The following is a 21,159-nucleotide window of genomic DNA, read 5'->3' on the forward strand; positions in this document are numbered from 1 at the left end:
ATTGTACAGTTAGAGCTCGGGGGCAGGAGGATGCTCAAGAGCCTGGGCAGAATGACTGGCCTTTGAACTCTCTTTGCCATTGTTCCTCACTGCTCAGAATGTATTATTATAATTATTTCAAATATTTATTTGGCTGAATTGGGTCTTAGGTGTACCATGCAGGATCTTCATTCTGGACCATGGGCTCCGTAGTTGTGGGCATGGTCTTAGTTGACCCAAGGCATGTGGGATCTTAGTTCTCCAACCAGGGATCGAACCTACATCCCCTGTGTTGCAAGACCAATTCTTAACCCCTGGACCACCAGGGACGTCCCTCAGCATGTACTATACATCACAAGCTTTTGCTCTCTACTTGATTAAGAAGATTATTTTAACTTCAAAACTGCCATCAGCTTCTTGAAGGCAGGAATCATGTCTCTGTAAGTAGAACAGGAAAATGAAAAGTGAAAATGAGCATGTTAGTCGCTCAGTCATGTCTGACTTTTTGTGATTTTGTAGACTGTAGGCCATCAGGCTCCACTGTCCATGGAATTCTCCAGGCAAGAATACTGGAGTGGGTTGCCATGCCCTTCTTTATAGGGATCTTCCTGACCCAGGGATTAAACCCAGATCTCCTGCATTGCAGGCAGAATCTTTACCACTGAGCCACCAGGGAAAGGTGCTGTATAAAAGGGATGGAGAGACCAGAGTTCTAGGACCAATTTGTATCAGATTATGAAAGCTGTGTGTTTCTGACACCCAACTCTAGGGGCCTGGCCAAATAGGTTTTTAATTTTCTTACAAAATAAGAGGTCTGTAGGCAGGCAGTTCAGAGTTGGTACAGCAGCCCCATGGTATATTTGCTATATCAGACTCCTTCTATTCATCTGCTAAAGCAGTGGATAAATAGCCTTAGCAAGTACTTTAGAGCAGGGGTCCCCAACCCTGGAGCAGAAGACCAGTACCAGTCCATGGCCTGTTAGGAACTGGGCTGCACAGCAGGAGGTGAGAGGCAGCTGATCGAGTGAAGCTTCATCTGCCATTCCCCATCACTACCCGTCACTCCCATTACTGCACCATCCCCTACATTGCTTTCATGACTACCTGAACCATCCCCTCTTCCATCCATGGAAAAGTTGTCTTCCATGAAACCAGTCCCTGATGCCAAAAAGGCTGCCAACCGCAGTTTTAGAGGTCGTGCTTGTCACTTCATAGACAAGATGGCTGCTTGGCCTCCAGGCCCACATTCTAAGACAGAAGAAGGAAGGAGGAGGTGAGGACTCCTGTGTTTGGAAAGAAAAACCTTCCTACTAATCCCACACAAACTCTTGCTTGCTCCTCATGGCCTTCTCTAGCTGCACAGCAGTCTCATGCTTTAAGCTAAACAGGTGTTTCATTGTATCCTGATTGCCCTGCATCCCTGGCTTCCTTCCAGCAGCAACTTTGGGGGGTCCTTTGGGGATTTGCCTCTCTCCACCACAAGGCTTAGCAGAAGAGTAAATTAAGGCACCTTCCTTTCAATAACCAAAGTTGAAGGGGTTTGCCAACAACTGCCCCAGGACAGCCAGGGGATTGTGTCCTAATCTTGGCAAATGTGAATGGCCCTCCTGGGACCTGGGCTCTTGCACGAGTGAAGTAAAGACAGAAGTGGCTAAAGCTTAATCATCTATCCCTGCAGTGACATCCTCCCCAGACCATGTTTGCTAAGAGATCATTCCTAAGGTTTTCACTTTCTAGGTTTTCAGAACTGCTTTCTTTCTGCCTGCCCCTTTCTAAGTCTGGATTTTCAACCTTCCCATAAATTATGAAGGTCCAATCCTACCAATAAATTCCCAGTCTGAGCAGAGACTTTTCCATTGCTTATAACAACAATAACAAAAAAATTCTGACAATACTCCAACCCCATCTCTGACAAACTATGCATAAACCTGCAAAAGACATCTAACTTCTTCAGGTTCTCTCTCCTTATCGAAAAACAATGGTTTATTACTAGAGTACTTTCCAATGTGAATGTTGCATTCCGACTTTGACCTCTTTCAGAAGGCCTGCTTTGTACAAAGTGAGCCTGGATCAACAGCATGGTCTGGATTAGAGTTTTAACAACAAGTTAGAATATAAAAGCTCCATCAGTAAGATGATGCTACTGGAACATTTCTTGGACAATTAAGCCCAGGTAGAGGCTCACCAAAACCATCGACTGCTGGTAGCACCAGTGTACAATGTTTTCATTAGCAAACAGTCACTGCTCAGTGTCGTCTTGCCATGATATCAAGGCCTCACCTACCAATTCTATAGTTTCAACTGTTCTCTGTTCCAAATCCACTTCATTGCACCACTATAAAACCTATTTTTTAGGCAATCTTTGTCTTCACCTTAAAGTCCTTTCTGCAGCAGACATGCATATGCCTTACAGAACAGAATCTGCCTTACCTTTAGAATACAGAGCAGCTCAGTTCAGTTCAGTTCAGTTCATTCGCTCAGTTGTGTCCGAATCTTTGCGACCCCATGAATCGCAGCACGCCAGGCCTCCCTGTCCATCACCAACTCCCAGAGTTCACTCAGACTCACATCCATCGAGTCAGTGATGCCATCCAGCCATCTCATCCTCTGTCGTCCCCTTCTCCTCCTGCCCTCAATCCCTCCCAGCATCAGAGTCTTTTCCAATGAGTTAACTCTTCTCATGAGGTGGCCAAAGTACTGGAGTTTCACTGTAGTCCATACCTTCAAATAAAAAGTACTTGATGTATGGCAAAACCAATACAATATTGTAAAGTAATTAGCCTCCAATTAAATAAATTTAAATTTTAAAAAAAGTACTTTGTAGGAACAGCAAAGTAGCCCCAGTTTGGCCTTATGTTCTAGAAAAAACTCATTATTTAGCTGCATTTAATAATCCATGAAACATTTCTATTAACTTTTGTGTGTGAATCATGTGCCTGGAAAATGGGTAAAAAAAAAAAAAACTGGGAAGAAGAAATAAAAGATATGCAGAAAATAAAAATTAGTGAGATCATAAATATTTGATTAAGGCCTCAGTTTTCAGATAAGCAGTAACCATTTTGGGCCCTCAGATGCCAAGAGAAGCCACAAAACACTATTCTGAATTATTAAAATGACCAGGGGAAAGTTTTCTTACTACGTTTGAATGAGTACATAGCCCTTCAAACTAACCTCTGCTTAAATACTAACACAGACATCGGTCAAACGTGAAAGAGTCAAAGTTCTAAGTTGAACACTCACCTGTAATTATGAAGTAGATCATATAATGCATCTCACCACTTCATTTTATTTCACTTTTTCGCTCTTTCTGCTCTCACGATCCTTCCCAACTTGAGAGGAATCCAATCTGGGTGAGTTGAAAGTCTGCACTCTAGGATATTTTTTAACTGTATGCTTACTGATTTTGTTTCTATTTTTCATAAGTTCAATGCATTCATTCACTTAACAAATATTTCTTGATCATCTACTAGATGCCAGGCACCACTATAAGTGTAGGGATAGGGAGTTCCCTGGATGTCATTTCTCCTTTGCTTTTCGCTTCTCTTCTTTTCACAGCTATTTGTAAGGCCTCCCCAGACAGCCTTTTTGCTTTTTTGCATTTCTTTTCCATGGGGATGGTCTTGATCCCTGTCTCCTGTACAATGTCACGAACCTCATTCCATCGTTCATCAGGCACTCTATCTATCACATCTAAGCCCTTAAATCTATTTCTCACTTCCACTGTATAATCATAAGGGATTTGATTTAGGTCATACCTGAATGGTCTAGCGGTTCTCCCTACTTTCTTCAATTTAAGTCTGAATTTGGCAATAAGGAGTTCATGATCGGAGCCACAGTCAGCTCCTGGTCTTGTTTTTGTTGACTGTATAGAGCTTCTCCTGGGGACTGTATTCTTTGGCTGCAAAGAATATAATCAATCCGATTTCAGTGTTGACCATCTGGTGATGGTCATGTGTAGAGTCCATGTGTAGAGTCTTTTCTTGTGTTGTTGGAAGAGGGTGTTTGCTATGACCAGTGCATTTTCTTGGCAAAACTCTATTAGTCTTTGCCCTGCTTTATTCCGCATTCCAAGGCCAAATTTGCCTGTTACTCCAGGTGTTTCTTGACTTCCTACTTTTGCATTCCAGTCCCCTATAATGAAAAGGACACCTTTCAGGGGTATTAGTTCTAAAAGGTCTTGTAAGTCTTCATAGAACCATTCAACTTCAGCTTCTTCAGCATTACTGGTTGGGGCATAGACTTGGATTACCATGATATTGAATGGTTTGCCTTGGAAACGAACAGAGATCATTCTGTCGTTTTTGAGATTGCATGCAAGTACTGCATTTCGGACTCTTCTGTTGACCATGATGGCTACTCCATTTCTTCTGAGGGATTCCTGCCCACAATAGTAGATATAATGGTCAGCTGAGTTAAATTCACCCATTCCAGTCCATTTTAGTTCGCTGATTCCTAGAATGTAGACATTCACCCTTGCCATCTCCTGTTTGACCACTTCCAATTTGCCTTGATTCATGGACCTGACATTCCAGGTTCCTATGCAATATTGCTCTTTACAGCATCAGACCTTGCTTCTATCACCAGTCACATCCACAGCTGGGTATTGTTTTTGTTTTGGCTCCATCCCTTCATTCTTTCTGGAGTTATTTCTCCACTGATCTCCAATAGCATATATGGGTACCTACTGACCTGGGGAGTTCCTCTTTCAGTATCCTATCATTTTGCCTTTTCATACTGTTCATGGGGTTCTCAAGGCAAGAATACTGAAGTGGCTTGCCATTCTCTTCTCCAGTGGACCACATTCTGTCAGACCTCTCCACCATGACCTGTCCATCATGTGCTAAATGCCCAGTCAACACTTTAAATGAATAAATGAAAGAATGAATGATTAGTAACCCCCAGAGAGAACGGGCATGGCTTAGTTTCATTGAGTTAGACAAGGCTGTGGTCCGAGTGTGATTAGCTTGTCTAGTTTCCTGTGAGTATGGTTTCAGTGTGTCTGCCCTCCGATGCCCTCTTGCAACACCTACCATCTTACTTGGGTTTCTCTTACCTTGGGCGTGGGGTATCTCTTCACAGCTGCTCCAGCACAGCACAGCCGCTGCTCCTTACCTTGGATGAGGGGTTTCACCTCACCGCCGCCCTTCCTGATCTTCAACATGGGATGGCTCCTCTAGGCCCTCCTGCGCTTAGTGCGCCAGCTGCAGCCGCCTGGTCTGTTCAAAAGCTAATCAAGTGGGCAAATTACCTTGGGAATGGGGGGAATATATAATTTCAGCCAGAGAGAACAGCAGTTCAGTATCTCTGGGGTGCAAACAGGCCTAGGGTGTTCAAGAAAAAGTCAAGGAGTGGCAAAGTCAAGGAGCCTGGGAGTGAGGAGTGGTCGTTGTCAGGAGATGATGGCATGGAGAGTTCATCAGGGCAGATCTTGTGAGGGCCTTGGAGGCCATTGGGGAGAACTTGCTGTTTCATGCTAATTGTGGTGGGAGCCACTGAGGACGTCTGAGTTGGGGAGTGCTGTGTCCTGATTCATATTTCAAAAGGATCAGTTTAACTCAGTAGTAACTATGACCAGTGGAGCCAGGTTGATAAAATGGTACCTTCTAGTGGAGGCCTGTTGCATCAGCCATGTAAGAAAGAATCAGCATAGGCATTATCTGTTCATTACCTATAAGAAAATATCCACCTTTTAATTAATTAATTAGCTTATTTATTTTTGGCTGCGCCTGGGTCGTCTTTGCTGCACGTAGGTTTTCTCTAGTTGTGGCAAGCAGGGGCTACTCTTCCTTGTGGTACATGGGCTTCTCATTGCAGGGGATTCTCTTGTTGCCAAGCAAAGAATCTAGGCTCACAGTCTTCAGCAGATGTGGCATATGGGCTCAGTTGTTGCGGCTCAGGGGCTCTAGAGCACAGGCTCAGTAGATGTGGTGCACAGGCTTAGTTGCTCTGGGGCATGTGGAATCTTTCCGGATCAGGGATGGAATCTGTATCCTCTGTGTTGACAGATGGATTCTGAACCACTAGATCACAAGGAAGTCCAATATGCACTTTCTAAAGTTCTTAATGGATTGAAAAAGTCGTCCCATTCAATTACTTTAAAAGTCCACCAATCTCCTTTTTTACATTTTACTTTCAGCAGCCAAAGCTTGCACTTTCTGAGAGCTTAGAAGCCAAGGTTATGGGTTCATTCCACCACAGAGGCTGACCCAGCTTGCAGTACCGTCAAGGTTCTGTCCAAAACCAAGTTTTCCAGGATGTTCATAGGTCACACCTGTAGGCCTGAGATGATATGCAGAAAATGACTCATCAGGTGACAGAAGGAAGTTTCGGGTTAGTCAGAACTTGATCTCATCCGGTAACCACATTTTACATGCCTAGAAGTAATTTGCGAAATGTTCAAAATAAGCCACCTTGTCAGTTCCAATGTTTTCCTTTTAGTGACCTCTCTTCTTCACTCTTTCTTAGGTGGGATAATTCTGAGCCAGGTTCTTTACACATTCTTTGCTTTCTAGAGTTTTCCTACAGGACCAAAATCCAATTATATGTAGCTGGCTTAAAATGCATCCCAAATAAATTTACTTATTGGCTTCCCAGAGAAAGCAGTTGCACTTGAATCCCTGTCTCAGGGTCTGCTTCTAAGGGACCCAAATTGAGATGCCCTCTGTGTAAAACCCTCCCGCATCCTGAGATGGCTTTACCTGGTCACTTCCTTGACTCATAAAGGCAGAGAGGGTTCAGGAGAAATGAAATTTACCCATAAAGGAGCAATTTAAAAAATTACCCTGTTATATCAGTGATTCATTAGCCCTTTGTGCCCTGAAGCAAGGGGCCTGACCCTATCTAAATAGTCCCGGATCTAGAGTATTAGGCGCTAACTCTCCAGAATGGATGTCTTAACCACTGCTCCTTGCCCCTCCCTGACCTGGGTTAAGTGAAGCAGGGCTATTACATAAGATTCTTACCTCCCACCAGTAGAAGACACTACCTCACACCCAGAAAGCTAGGCTTCCTCCTGTTGTTGTTCAGTCTCTCAGCTGTGTCTGACTCTGAGACCCCATGGACTGTAGCATGCCAGGCTTCCCTGTCCTTCACCATCTCCCAGAACTTGCTCAAACTAATGTCCATTGAGTCAGTGATGCCATCCAACCATCTCATCTTCTGTCATCCCTTTCTCCTGCCTTCAATCTTTCCCAGCATCAGGGTCTTTCCCAATGAGTCAGTTCTTCGCATCAGGAGGCCAAAGTAATGGAGCTTCAGCTTCAGCATCAGTCCTTCCAATGACTATTCAGGATTGATTTCCTTTAGGATTGACTGGTTTGATCTCCTTGAAAGGCAATGCCAAAGAATGTTCAAACAACCACACAGTTGCACTCATTTCACATGCTAGCAAAGTAATGCTCAGAATTCTCCAAACGAAGCTTCAACAGTACATGAATCAAGAATTTTCAGATGCTCAAGCTAGATTTAGAAAAGACAAACCTGAGATCAAACTGCCAACATCCACTGGATCATAGAAAAAAGCAAGAGAATTCCAGGAAAACATCTACTTCTGCTTCAATGACTAAGCCAAAGCCTTTGACTTTGTGGATCACAACAAACTGTGGAAAATTCTTCACGAGCTGGGAATACCAGACCACCTTACCTGCCTCCTGAGAAACCAGTATTCAGGTCAAAAACAACAGTTAGAACCAGACATGGAACAACAGACTGGTTCCAAATTGGGAAAGGAGTACATCAAGGTTGTATATTGTCACCCTGCTTCTTTAACTTATATGCAGAGTGCTGCTGCTGCTGCTGCTGCTAAGTCGCTTCAGTTGTGTCCGGCTCTGTGCGACCTCATAGACGGAAGCCCACCAGACTCCCCTGTCCCAGGGATTCTCCAGGCAAGAACACTGGAGCGGTTTGCCATTTCCTTCCCAATGCATGAAAGTGAAAAGTGAAAGGTAAGTCACTCAGTCGTGTCTGACTCTTAGCGATCCCATGAACTGCAGCCTACCAGGCTCCTCCATCCATGGGATTTTCCAGGCAAGAGTACTGTACCTCATGCGAATTGCCGGGCTGGATGAAGCACAAGCTGGAATCAAGATTGCTGGGAGAAATATCAATAACCTCAGATAAGCAAATGACACCACCCTTATGGCAGAAAGTGGAGAAGAACTAAAGAGCCTCTTGATGAAAGTGAAAGAGGAGAGTGAAAAAGCTGGCTTAAAACTCAGCAATCAAAAAATGAAGATCATGGCATCTGGTCCCATCACTTCAGGGCAAATAAATGGGGAAACAATGGAAACAGAGACAGACTTTGTTTTCTTGGGTTCCAAAATCACTGCAGATGATGACTGCAGCCATGAAATTAAAAGAGCTTGCTCCTTGGAAGAAAAGCAATGACCAACCTAGATAGCATATTAAAAAGCAGAGACATTACTTTGACAACAAAAGTCTGTATAGTCAAATCTATGGTTTTTCCAGTATTCATGAATGGATGTGAGAGTTGAACCATAAAGAAAGCTGAGCACTGAAGGACTGATACTTTTGAACTGTGGTGCTGGAGAAGACTCTTGAGAGTCTTGGACTGCAAGGAGATCAAACCAGTCAATCCTAAAGGAAATCAGTCCTTTGGAAGGACTGATGCTGAATCTCCAATACTTATGCTTCCTCTTGAACGAAGGCTTAATCTTCATTACCCCAGAGAAAGAAGCATTCTTTGCATGGTTAAGTCATTGCCCATCCCCTCTTTGGCATTATGTGTCAAGCCTCTTCTTCCTTGAGTCAGGGCCCTGACTTAGAATGCTAGCCCTTGATTTTAACTCAACCTATAGTTCCAACATGCTACACACAGATTTTAAGTCCCTAACCTTTCTCACAAGCTTCCCACTTTGCTGGGAGATAAACCATGTTATCAATAAGAGAACAGCCAAAAATCATTATACTCGAATTTCTTTAAAATCTCAGAGTGGGAATGGCCTTTATGGTACAAAATCCAGAAGCAATAATAAGAAAAAGTCAATAAACTTGACCAATATTTAAAATGTCTGAGTTGCTTTAAAAAAAAAAGGAAGGGTTTTAAAAAAGGCCGGGGGGCGGGGGGTGGTGGGAATCTTCTTGCATATTACTGGGCTTCCCAGATGGTGAAGAGGTAAAGAATCTGCCTGCCAATGCAGGACACACAAGAGATGTGGGTTCAATCTCTGGATTGGGAAGATCCCCTGGAATAGGAAATGGCAACCCACTCCAGCATTGTTGCCTGGAAAATTCCATGGACAGAGGAGCCTGGTGGGCTACAGTCCCTGGGATTGCAAAGAGTTAGACACGATTGAGCACACAGACAAAATGATGAAACTACTTAATCCTCCACAAAAGGCTGTTACGTACGTCCGATTTCAGAGAAGGATCCTGAGGTTTGGAGAAGTAAAGAGATTTTGCTCCAGGTCAGGTTGTTGAGGCACTTTTCACACCCTAAGGGAGTCACTCCTGATTCTAGGAAGATGGATGAGAGAGGAGAGAGAGAAGGGGACATGGGAGGCAGAGCAGAGGAAGGGGAAGGGCTGAACTCCCAGGAGAGAAGGGGTGTCAGGGAGGGCATGGACACTGCCTCCTCAGTCTGAGTAAGAAGAGGTGGACTAAGCCTATCACCTATCACCTGTACATTTATTGTGTGCTAGCTGTGTGCCCTGTGCTGATTCAAGAGGGACAAGTACAGGCCCTCCTAAAAGTAGGGACAGTATGCCACTCCAGCCAGTCTCGTGGGAGCAGTGTGAGGATCAGGTGACCAGGCAGGGACCCAGGGCCAGCTTTACAAAACACTCTGTACTAAGAACCTGTCATGGATGCTAGGAAGGGCTGGGAATGAGGTGTGCGGCAGTCATAAAACCTTGACATCATCCTCGATGTCTCTTTCTTGCACACTTCAGTTCACTCCATTAGAAAATCCTATTGGCAGAAACTGATGCATCTTGACCTTCACTTCTCCTGTAAGGACTGGGATTATGGAGGGTTCTGAGTGAGCAGAGGAGGCCAGGCCACACTGGGGAAACAAATTCAGGAAATAAACTGCCTACAAAGATCTCAGAGAATATGGATCTGAATTTCCAAGGCCCCAGCATTTTGTTGTGATTGCTTTCCTCATTCTAAATAAATTTTCATTCACAAGCCTTGATCCTGTAGGGCTTTCTGTAACAGTCCTCTTTTCTCCCCTCCCCCCACAACTGTATAAGCTTCAGGCCCCAGAAAGCCTTCATCCACTCCTGGTTTAAAGTCTCAGAGCTCACCAAGGCAGGACTTGAGAACAGAGGTGTAAATTTGTCATGAAAGTGGAGGCAGAGCCGCAGTAAAGAGTAAATCCTCATCTAACATGGCAGAAAGTCAATAGATAAATCAAGAAACCGCTATGTAAGCTTATTTTTTAGCGACATGGGGGTAACCACTAGAAGAACTCAACGAAGGAAGTGATATAAAGGACTGCGTGGAGGGCTCACGGGAGAGGACCCTGTTGCTTTCATTTTAAGAACACGTAAGTAGGCAATTTTATTTTGTAAAAACGTTCATGCATTACTTTGATATATTTGAAATTTGATCTTTAAAAATAGTAAAAAATAAAAATAAGAAATAAAACAGAATGTAAAACAAAAATAAAATGCAAACGCACACACAACAGCTAGTGAATGGGGGCAGCGGTGGGAGAGTGGGGCGACAGAGCGTGGTTTCTAGGGAGGGGGCGGGGCATGGGAACCTGGTCTCGTTTAGGGCCCGCCCCCCAGTGAGGAAGTAGGGAGCCGGCGGTTTCTCTCTGACTCCGCCCACCTCGGAGAGCCGTAGTAGCGCAAGGTCAAGTTCGCCTTAGACCCTCCCTCTTACCCCCAGCGCGGGGGCGGGGCGGGCAGGTCCCGGGCTGACCCCGCCAGCCCCGGAAAGGACGTTTCTTGCGCAGGTCTGGCGCGGTCCTCGCCGGGCCTTCGGTGCAGGGCTGTTCGCGGGCGAGGAACCCCGGTTCGGCACCTCCGGGCCCCTAGTTCCCTGGAGTCCCCGGAGGCTCGCCGAGTGCCTCTGCGGAGCCCCGCGACGCGCAGGTAAGCGCAGCCAGGGCCGGGCCTATTCAGCGCCGCTTTACCCCGGCTGGCGGCCGCCGACATCTGGCCGGCGCCGAAGCGACAGGTGGAGGCGGGGCGCGGCGCCCGGTAGCCCGTCCGCGTCGGGTGGACACTAAAGCGCCTCCTCTCTACCTCTGGCGCCGCCCATCATAGCCGCAGCATTATCAACCTAACCCCAGCACCCCTGTGGCCCAAACCCGAGCCCACCTTCAGCACTCGTGCACTCAACAAATACAAATAAGGTCCGTGCTGGGGGTATAGTGCGGGCCAACGAACGTGGTGCCCGCCCCCGTGGAGCTTGCAGTCTGGTGGGAGAGACTCACAGCGAATAGATAACCGCCGCACGTTAGTGTGAAAGTTGAAACTGTGAAAGGTCGATGAAGACAGTACGGGCAGAGTGCTGGGAAAGTAGGTAGCCGGTGGTCCCTATCTATAAAAAATACCGGGAGCTCTCTCTTCAGTATGAATGTAAGGGTTCCAAAGCGGAGAACCACAGAGCAAGCACACTTATTGGGAGGGACTGTGGCTTGTTTGAGAAAAGGAAGATCTGGGGGCCTGGGCCCGCTGAGAGCTGAAAGAAAAGCAAGTTCCTTAACTTCCTCCTCTGTAAAATGGGACTGTTCCTCCCCATTAGCGATTGAGACTTTGCATATAAATGATTTCGTGGTATTCAAAGGTGCAGCAAGTGAGGTAAGGGTGAAGATGTTTAGATTGGGCAGGGCATTGACCTGGGCTGAACACAGTTGCTGCCTTCAGGCAAACGCACTTCCCCTCTCTTGGAGTCCTGTTTCCGTGTCTGAGTAGAATCTCTCAAACATTTGCTTCTTTGAAATGATGACCGCTTTAGTCACTCATTCTTGGAATATTTAACTGGTGCCCACTCCGCACTGGTCCTGCCCTCCTGGAGCCCACGTTGGGTGGGTCAGGTGAAGTATACTGACAGTCCCAGCCTGGTGAGCGTGATGCTCTGGGAGCAGAGCCTTGACCCTCTGGCCTTGCCAGGGAAAGCGCTGCTCCCGACCAGGGCTGGTATGCATTTCCCAGAAAGCCTCAGTTGCCGCTGCCAGCTCTGCGAGCCCCCTGAGAACACAAGGCTCATACTCCTCAGCTGAGCGTTGTCTTTACTGTTTTCATTAGTGGCATTAGTTAGCCCTTCATGTGACAGCAACCCTGGTGGTCCCTTGCTGGACCCCCAGGGATTTAGGAGCACGTTAGGGGCTTCAGAAGACGCCTGGCTGCTGACTGCTTGGTATATCTTATTGTCTTGGATGATGCCAGTTCCTTCTTTGGCTCTGTTTATAGTATTGGTGTAGACTGAGGATTTGCCCCATGAAAACAGGCCAGGAAGCCCAGAGAATGGAGAACACAGTTGAGAGAGAAGGAATAGGGATTTTAAAAAAACAACAACAGAAGGTTGCTGGGGGAAGGGGGAGGAGAGAGGGCAGGCTTTGGGCAGCCACTATGTTTCCCCTCACAGACTGTAGCAGTAGCACTTGTGGAAAGCAAAAGGGGAGTGCTGGGTTAGGCAGTCACAGACCTGGGTTCAGATTATTTGTTACTGCCTAGCTCTGTGTCTGACCCTGAGCAGGTCACTTATTGTCTGATTGCGGGAGCTTAGGACAGCGTTTGATATCTAGTTGGCACCGAAGAAATGTAACCTCCCTCCCTCTTCCCCTAAATAAACTAAAAGAGCAGTAGTAATAGTGCTTACTTCAGAGCATTATTATGGGGATTTAATGTACCTAAAATACATAGATCAGAGTCTGACATGTAGAAGTTACTGCTGCCATTGCAATTGTTATTCTTTATTCTGGGTAAAAATTGATAAAACAAGATGGGAGGTTGGTTCTGAGGAACTGTGCGGGGTGATTAGTGGAGAAGTTGGGTTATCTGTTGCAGTGGTTTTACCGGAAAGCATCAGCCCTGGCAGCAGAAAGGGGTGTTCTGTGTGATAAAGGGCCTTTTGGGCAGCCAGGCTGTCCGAAGACTCAAGCCAAAGAAAAGAGCAAAAGCATGGGGGTGGGGGTGGGGTAGTAGAGTTGAAAGAGACCTAATGTCTTGTTTGGGTTGTCTTTAGCCCACAGCTGGATGTGGGTCCCCGTTGAGGAGCTGCCCCTGCTCCTTGCTGGCCCCTGCCCTCCTATGGATATGGTAATTGCCTGAGACTGGTTGGTCCAGGAGCTGTGGAATCCAATTCTGTAAGCCCTGTACCCAGCAGAGTACTGGGTGCATAATGAATGAATGAATGAATGAATGAAGAAACCTAAACCTGCAGGGCAAATTTCCCAGTGTGTTTACGTGTGCTGTTAAAAAAAAAGGAGTATGAAGCTAGGGAGAGATAGCTAATGTTTTTAGGTCCTTGCTAAGGGCCATTTTCATGTATGTTGCAACTTAGTGTTGAAACTGCAGCTTTGGAGTCAGATGAAATTGCTGGTGTGATCTCACACACATCACAGAAGCTCTTTAAAGTGCACTTTTGTATCTGTAACGTGGGACTCATTGTCTCTTATTCCCAGGACATTCAGTAATGCTTATATATACGTATGTGGCTTGCTGTCCTCAGCGCACAGGCTTCCCAGGAGATGCAAGAGACATGGGTTTGATCCCTGGGTTGGGAGGATCCACACACACACATGCACACATCCTCATCACGCAGCACAAGATATCGGAAGTACCCAGTCAATAATAGCTACAGTTATTATTATTATCTTGATAACTACAGGTAATATTATTATTATCTTGATAATCCTCACAGTGATATCCACTGTGAAGGCAAACAGAAGGCCACAAACACAGATAGATGGCATTGATTCTGAGCTCAGTCCCGTCTGGAAGCAGAGGCTCTGTGCAGTCTGGGCAGACACCAACCAGACAGCTTTATGTGCATTTCATTCATTACTTAAAGCACTTGACTATGTGAAATCTTAAAAGGAAAAAGAATTGCAAAATGATAATTTATGTGCCTTTCAAGTTCAGGTATTTTATCATCGAGATAAATCTTCCATGCATCTATGTTAAACCACTTTGGGCTGTCGAAGCTTTTAAATAAAGTGGCTCATCCTGACCAGTGTCTGTCTTTGCTCGTTTATCATAGTTCCCTGATAGACAGACAGATCCCATTTTGCAGGGCAGGCCTCAGGACGGCAACTGCTGCCCCACTGTTTTAGACATGCAGTTCTGCATGGTATGTTTAACAAACCACAGTGGACTCATGATCCCTTCATCACTGTCTCACTCACGTACTTATAGACCCACAGCACCAATCTTGGAACTAGGAATAGAAAGGCATTCTGTGGTCAGTGTGAATCTGGGGAAGTCAGCTCCAGGGGAATCTTAGGTTCCCAGTGATGGGTTTGGGGGTGAAAATGCCTTGGATGAAGATGGCAGCATCTTCTAGAAGTCAGGGCTGTCTGCCCTTCCCATCCAGAAGTCCCATCTCTGGGTCTGACCTCCTGCTGGGTAAAGGTCTGATCTGTATCTCTGTGTCTCCCTGCTGCCCCTGCCTCTGGCCAGAGCTTCCCTGAAAGCCAGAACCCCTGCAGCAGGTGCAGGAGCACAACCTGCTTAAGGAAGCCTTTCTGAATCGACCCTGCATTCCTATGGCCCCAGTGGGCACCTCTGCCGGGTATTGCTTCTCCAGCTGCTCTGTGGGCTGTGAGCACTTCCACAGCTACTGGACTGAGCATCCCTGGTACCCAGCACCTATCTTGCTCATTGTCCTCTCTCCTCCCCACCCCTCCTCCACCCCCACTTCTATTCATTCTTCAGGCAGCGTCCTGGGGATTAGAATGCTGAGACAAAGTGACACAGCCTCCATCCTCATGCAGCCCAAAGACATCATGAGACAGATTATTGATAAAGACAGTATTGAGCACATGACCACCCATATATTGTCAAATTTTAAACTGAATTTACTGCCTTGAAGGAGAAGCCTGGCATGCCAGGAGAAGCATAAGGTGGGATAGATATAGCAATGTATCAATATACATAGAGGAGGCCCATAAATGTTAGCTGGGGACTTATACTCAATTATTTGTATATCTTTGAAGACTATTGAATAATATAGTATTTTTCTATAAACCCTGGCAAATAATATATTTTATGTGACCAGGGTAATCTTATAAGAATTGTCTTTAAAAATCACTGTGCTTTGGCTTCAAAATGGGAGAATAATGCTAGCGCTCCAGTTTACTTAAACCCCAGGGCCCCCAGGCCACGGACTGGTACTGGCCCATGCTGCACAGCAGGACTGAGCAGTGGCTGGCCTGATGGGAACTGGGCTGCACAGCAGGAGGTGAGCGGCCGGCAAGGGAAGCTTCGTCTATATTTACAGCTGCTCCCGTCACTCACGTTACTGCCTGAGCTCCACCTCCTGTCAGATCAGCAGCAGCATATAATAAATAAAATGTGCCTGAATCATCCTGAAACCACCCCACCCCCCAGTCCATGGAAAAATTGTCTTCCACGAAATCGGTCCCTGGTGCTAACTGCTGACTTAACCCTTTACAGTTACAGAGCCCTCCCTTGGATGTAGTCTTGCTGGGTGCACTAGTTCTCAGTATCACACCTCTTATCCTGGGTGGTGGCAGCTAACGGACGTCCAGCTTGCCTCATGGCTGACCGAGCACAGTGGGCATTGAAGCCCCATCCCTTCAGAGCCACAGGGTCCACTGAGAGCCTGTTTTTCCCTCCTTCTTTGATACCTCTGGGCACCAGGCTGAGGTTCCAGCCTAGATTTTATGACGTTGCGTCTAGAGACCTGTGATTTGAGGGGAAAGGACACAGCTAACTGCTCTTGTCCAGGTTGGGAGGGGCACCTGTCTGCATGCAGCAGAGGGTGGGTGGGGAGGTGGGTGAGCTGGCAGCGACCTGCTCCTGCAGAGCCCTGCCACCCCAGTGTGCTCCCTCTTGAGGAGCCAGGGTCCTCTCCAGAGGGGCACCACACCTGCCTCGAGCTGTCAGTCCCTCTGAGAACCAGGAGAAAATCATACTAGAAGTCCAGCGTTAAATAAGACATGATCCAAACAGCCCCAGGAAACGTTCCCTCTCCATGAGTGAATGTTATTTGAGAGTTACTTTGTTTGTTTGGCCAGTGCTGATGGCAAAATACATCTTCGATCCCCACCTGTCTCAGAGGTGGACCTTATTAGGAGAGATGAGCGGCCATCTTCCCCGAAGCAAGGGAAGGGAAGCTGCATCGCAGTGCAGAAGTTGAGCACCAGTCTTGGTGGGTTGGGGTTGACTGCTGTATTCTCAGGGTACAGCTCTAATAGGATTGTAATCGCGTGGCTCTGAGCCACGAAGAAAAGAAGTGACTCTGGAAATCTGCCTTCCATAAGGCTGACACACAGTGACGGTATTTATGCCTCTCAGAAGTGCATGTTAAGTGGTAGGTATTTATGAAAAGGGTTCTAAGGAGTAAACATGCCCATCAGTCATCCCGGAACTTTTTAGAGCCCCTAAGATGGTTTTAGATTAGAACCTACCTTCCTTCCTGCCATCCCCCTTCCATCAGCAAACTGCCCGTCCTTGCTTCCTGTTAAAAAAAATGAACTGTCAAGGCAGGACACAGCCCAGGTAGGAGCGTGTGAACCGACTTGCAGAATTAACATAGTCAAGGCAGGCATGAAAGGGGTAAGCACCTTGGTTCCGGTCCTTCCCACCCAGTCACAGCATTGGGAAGAGAGGAGTGTGGAGCATGACTGACCAACAAGATCAGCCTAATTGCCCCTTAACCACCGCCATCAGCCGCTCTGCTGTTAGCCGATCTGCTTGCTGAAAAGGGTTGGCAATAGGGGGGGAAACGAATGATGAAGGCAAGTGATGCAAACTAAGCCAAATTTGGGCTCAGTCAGTGGCATATGGGAGAGAATGAATGTCAGTGTCAGTCAGGGAATCCCGCCAGGCCAGGGAAAGAGCAAGCTTCAAAAGGCTAGAAGTTTCTCTATGAGCAGGTGATCATTAAAACAGAATGCCAGTTACATGAATTAGTGTGTAGGCGTCTAACTTGAAATCATTGCTGACTTTCAAATGTTCATTTTAAAGATCAGAAATTGGTGTTTATTACTCAAACCCTATACTTATTTCAAGACTGCTCTGCTTTTTATTTCTCCCATCTGGTCTTCCTTTGAAACTTTTATGGTAGTATTGGTCCATCTGTGTTAATATTTTTTTGTGTGAGATAAGGGATGCCAGTGTTGCCCAGTTTATATTTTATGACTAATCCAAGGAATGTAGATGATAAAAGTAGAGGGGCTGCCTGTTTCACATGTCACTGAATTGCTACCCTTTGGCTTCTGGAATTCTGTCTTAAGGAAATAACTGAAAAATGGAAAATGCCTCTATATAAAGATGTATCATTATTTATAATGGTGAAAACTTAGAAGTGACCTACTCTACAGTTATAAGAGGGTAGTCAAGTTTCAGTTGGTGGAATGGTTAAAAATAGGAAGATTAGTAATGAGGGAAGTCATTACCTGTTGAGTGAACAGAACACTGTTATGTGAAAGATGTATTCAAGAAAATAGTCTAGGGACTTCCCTGGTGGTGCAGTGGCTAACACTCTGCACTCCCAATACAGGGGCCCCAGGTTTAATCTCTGGTCAGGGAACGCCACAAGTAAGTCTTCAGTTCAGTCACTCAGTCGTGTCCGACTCTTTGCGACCCCATGAATCGCAGCACACCAGGCCTCCCTGTCCATCACCAACTCCTGGAGTTCACTCAGACTCATGTCCATCGAGTCGGTGATGCCATCCAGCCATCTCATCCTCTGTCGTCCCCTTTTCCTCCTGCCCCCAATCCCTCCCAGCATCAGGGTCTTTTCCAATGAGTCAACTCTTAGCATGAGGTGGCCAAAGTACTGGATTTTCAGCTGTAGCATCATTCCTTCCAAAGAACACCCAGGACTGATCTCCTTTAGGATGGACTGGTTGGATCTCCTTGTAGTCCAAGGGACTCTCAAGAGTCTTCTCCAACACCACAGTTCAAAAGCATCAATTCTTCAGCACTCAGCTTTCTTCACAGTCCAACTCTCATATCCATACATGACCACTGGAAAAAACCATAGCCTTGACTAGACGGACCTTTGTTGGCAAAGTAATGTCTCTGCTTTTGAATATGCTATCTAGGTTGGTCATAACTTCCTTCCAAGGAGTAAGCGTCTTTTAATTTCATGGCTGCAGTCACCATCTGCAGTGATTTTGGAGCCCCCAAAAATAAAGTCTGATACTGTTTCCACTGTTTCCCCATCAATTTCCCATGAAGTGATGGGACCAGATGCCATGATCTTTGTTTTCTGAATGTTGAGCTTTAAGCCAGCTTTTTCACTCTCCTCTTTCAGTGCAGCCAAATAAATATTTTTAAAAAATAATCTGTAAGGGATGCCTTGAAGGGGACAAGACTTGCAGTTGAACAGTGGAACAATTGATAACTTTTTCTCATATTTTAAACTTTCTATTTTTTTATTACCCCTCTAATATTTTTAAATTCTAAAACAAGCCAGATTAAATAATGACCTTTATGCTAATTGCCTTTTGAAGTTCACCGCCTTCATGGCCTTATGCTAATTAAATCTTTCGCTCAACAATTTCTAAGGCCAGGTTTGGCTCCCTGCCTCTGTGTCTCTGGTCGAGGCACATCCTCTGGGTCCACTGGCCAAGTGGCCCAGAAATGTGCTAACTCTGGCCTTGCAGACAGATTTTCTGGGTTTTTTTAAGTTAGAGGAAGCTACTGCCCCTCCCTGTCCTGAAGCCTCACACCCTTCTGTCATTATTTCTCTTCCCTGTTCCCCACCTAGTCCCCAGTGGTGGGGTGGGGATCGGCAGTTTGGGTTTGCAACCTTTGGAGGCCTCATTGATAAAGTTTCAGCAAACTCTGTCCACAGCACACACACACACACATTCACTCACACAGACACACACATACACGCTTGCTCCCTAGGTTAGTTACCACCGTAACTGGTAACCCACATCACTCTGGCTTCTTGTCCTGCTCAGGTCTTGGTATCCTGTACCTCGGGGCCTGGATTTTACATTCTTGATGTCAGCTCTCCCTGGGTCAGCCCTGTCCCTGCATCCTCTGCTGCTTAGTGCTAGCAGTGGTTCTTTTTTTTTTTTTTTTTTTTTTACTGTATTTTACTTTACAATACTGTATTGGTTTTGCCATACATTGACATGAATCCACCACGAATGTACATGCGTTCCCAAACATGAACTCCCCTCCCACGTCCCTCCCCACAACATTCCTCTGGGTCATCCCTGTGCACCAGCCCCAAGCATGCTGTATCCTGCATCGGACATAGACTGGCTATTCGTTTCTTACATGATAGTATACATGTTTCAATGCCATTCTCCCAAATCATCCCCCCTCTCCCTCTCCCTCAGAGTCCAAAAGTCCGCTCTACACATCTGTGTCTCTTTTGCTGTCTTGCATACAGGGTCATCATTGCCATCTTTCTAAATTCCATATATATGTGTTAGTATACTGTATTGGTGTTTTTCTTTCTGGCTTACTTCACTCTGTATAATCGACTCCAGTTTCATCCATCTCATTAGAACTGATTCAAATGTATTCTTTTTAATGGCTGAGTAATACTCCATTGTGTGTATGTACCACAGCTTTCTTATCCATTCATCTGCTGATGGACATCTAGGTTGTTTCCATGTCCTGGCTATTATAAACAGTGCTAGCAGCGGTTCATGAACTCAACTGGCCATACACTGGGAAATCATGACATGTGTCTTTATTTGAGACAAAGATTTGAGTCTGCATGGCTTATTTGAGAGGAGATTCCCAAGTAAAGAAGGGAAATAAGGAAGTAGAAGAATAGGCCAGAGAAGCACATGTCGAGCAGGTCACCAGCGTGAACCACTGGAGTGTAAACCTACTAGGAGTCTCTAGCAGCCAGTATAGAGCACCCCCACCCCCCAGAATTAACCTCTCCTGGGGACTGGCAGCTGCCTGTGTATATATCTCACTGTGATCCATCATTGGTTGAACATTCCTCCTTATGGGGAGTGATTTCTCTGGGACTTCCAGCAGCCTCAAACACCAGGTAAAGCACCAGGGCAAAGGGATGTCGATGCTGACACACAGAAGATGCTGCCTTGCTAAACGATGAGTCCTGAGAGTTCAGGGCACAGCTCAGATAGTGTCTGCTGGATATTCTTCCCTGAACACCATGAGAATGATCAATGCACTAAACTGAAAGTAACCAAATCCATGGAACTTCCCTGGTGGTCCAGTGGTTAAGAATCTGCCTTCCAATGCCAGGAGCGAAGGTTCAATCCCTGGTTGGGGAACTTAAATCCCACATGCCACACCATGTGGGCAAAAATAAAAACCAAATCCATAGTTCTGTGCTGAATCAGACACCCACTTATACTAAATTGAAGACTACATTAAGGATAACCAACCCTCAAAGTTTATGAAAAATCATACACTGAAAACTTTAAGTAAGAATACTACTACCATATTTTCCCGTGTACATTGGCCTAGACTTCCAATATTTGATTAGTCACAGAACATAAGTATTCTGCAGCCATGCACTTTGAGACCCAACACTTTTAAAAAGGGCCTGAGTATATAATAAGATTTATCTTTATTGTGGCAATGTTCCCCCTCTTCTGCTGTAGTTAGATTTTTTTTTCCTGTTATTTCTCAAGTACACTAGGATAATGCGAAAAGAAAAAAAATCACTGGGAGAAAACATTGAACCTCATTTGTATCAGCTCATAATTAAATTATATCTCCAGTGTCATGTTTTAATATTAATACTGGATTCACCATCCTGACACTAATACCAGAGGATGGGAGAGAATTTCTGTAGTTATGGCTTTAGACACTGTGATAAATGTTTTGTAGTCATTGCCTCTATATAGAAATACTCCATCTCCAATTAAAGATTTAGTAAGCTCTTCATCAAAATATCTGTTAACAATTGAGGCGCACACTACGGTTGTGCTGACATTTCAACTTAATTCACTCTATAGTTTAACTCTCATTCCATTTTTTATGCCTGGTTTTTTTTTTTTTTCCTATGCATGGAGGAGGAATAATGGCAGAAATGTGGGCACATATTGCAGATTCTAGAAATATT

At 45.6% G+C, this 21,159-nt stretch overlaps 1 protein-coding gene across 1 annotated transcript in view; it reads left to right on the top strand.

The window, feature by feature from the left end:
* The window catches only part of NMNAT3 (nicotinamide nucleotide adenylyltransferase 3), a 123,665-nt gene continuing 113,145 nt past the window's right edge, over positions 10,640 to 21,159 (top strand). The window contains exon 1 of the mRNA XM_018049838.1: positions 10,640 to 11,042. The gene's annotated coding sequence lies outside the window, so the exon portion shown is untranslated. The remainder of the gene's footprint in view (positions 11,043 to 21,159) is intronic.

The sequence above is a fragment of the Capra hircus genome, chromosome 1 (assembly GCF_001704415.2).
Source record: "Capra hircus breed San Clemente chromosome 1, ASM170441v1, whole genome shotgun sequence".
Classification (NCBI taxonomy): domain Eukaryota; kingdom Metazoa; phylum Chordata; class Mammalia; order Artiodactyla; family Bovidae; genus Capra; species Capra hircus.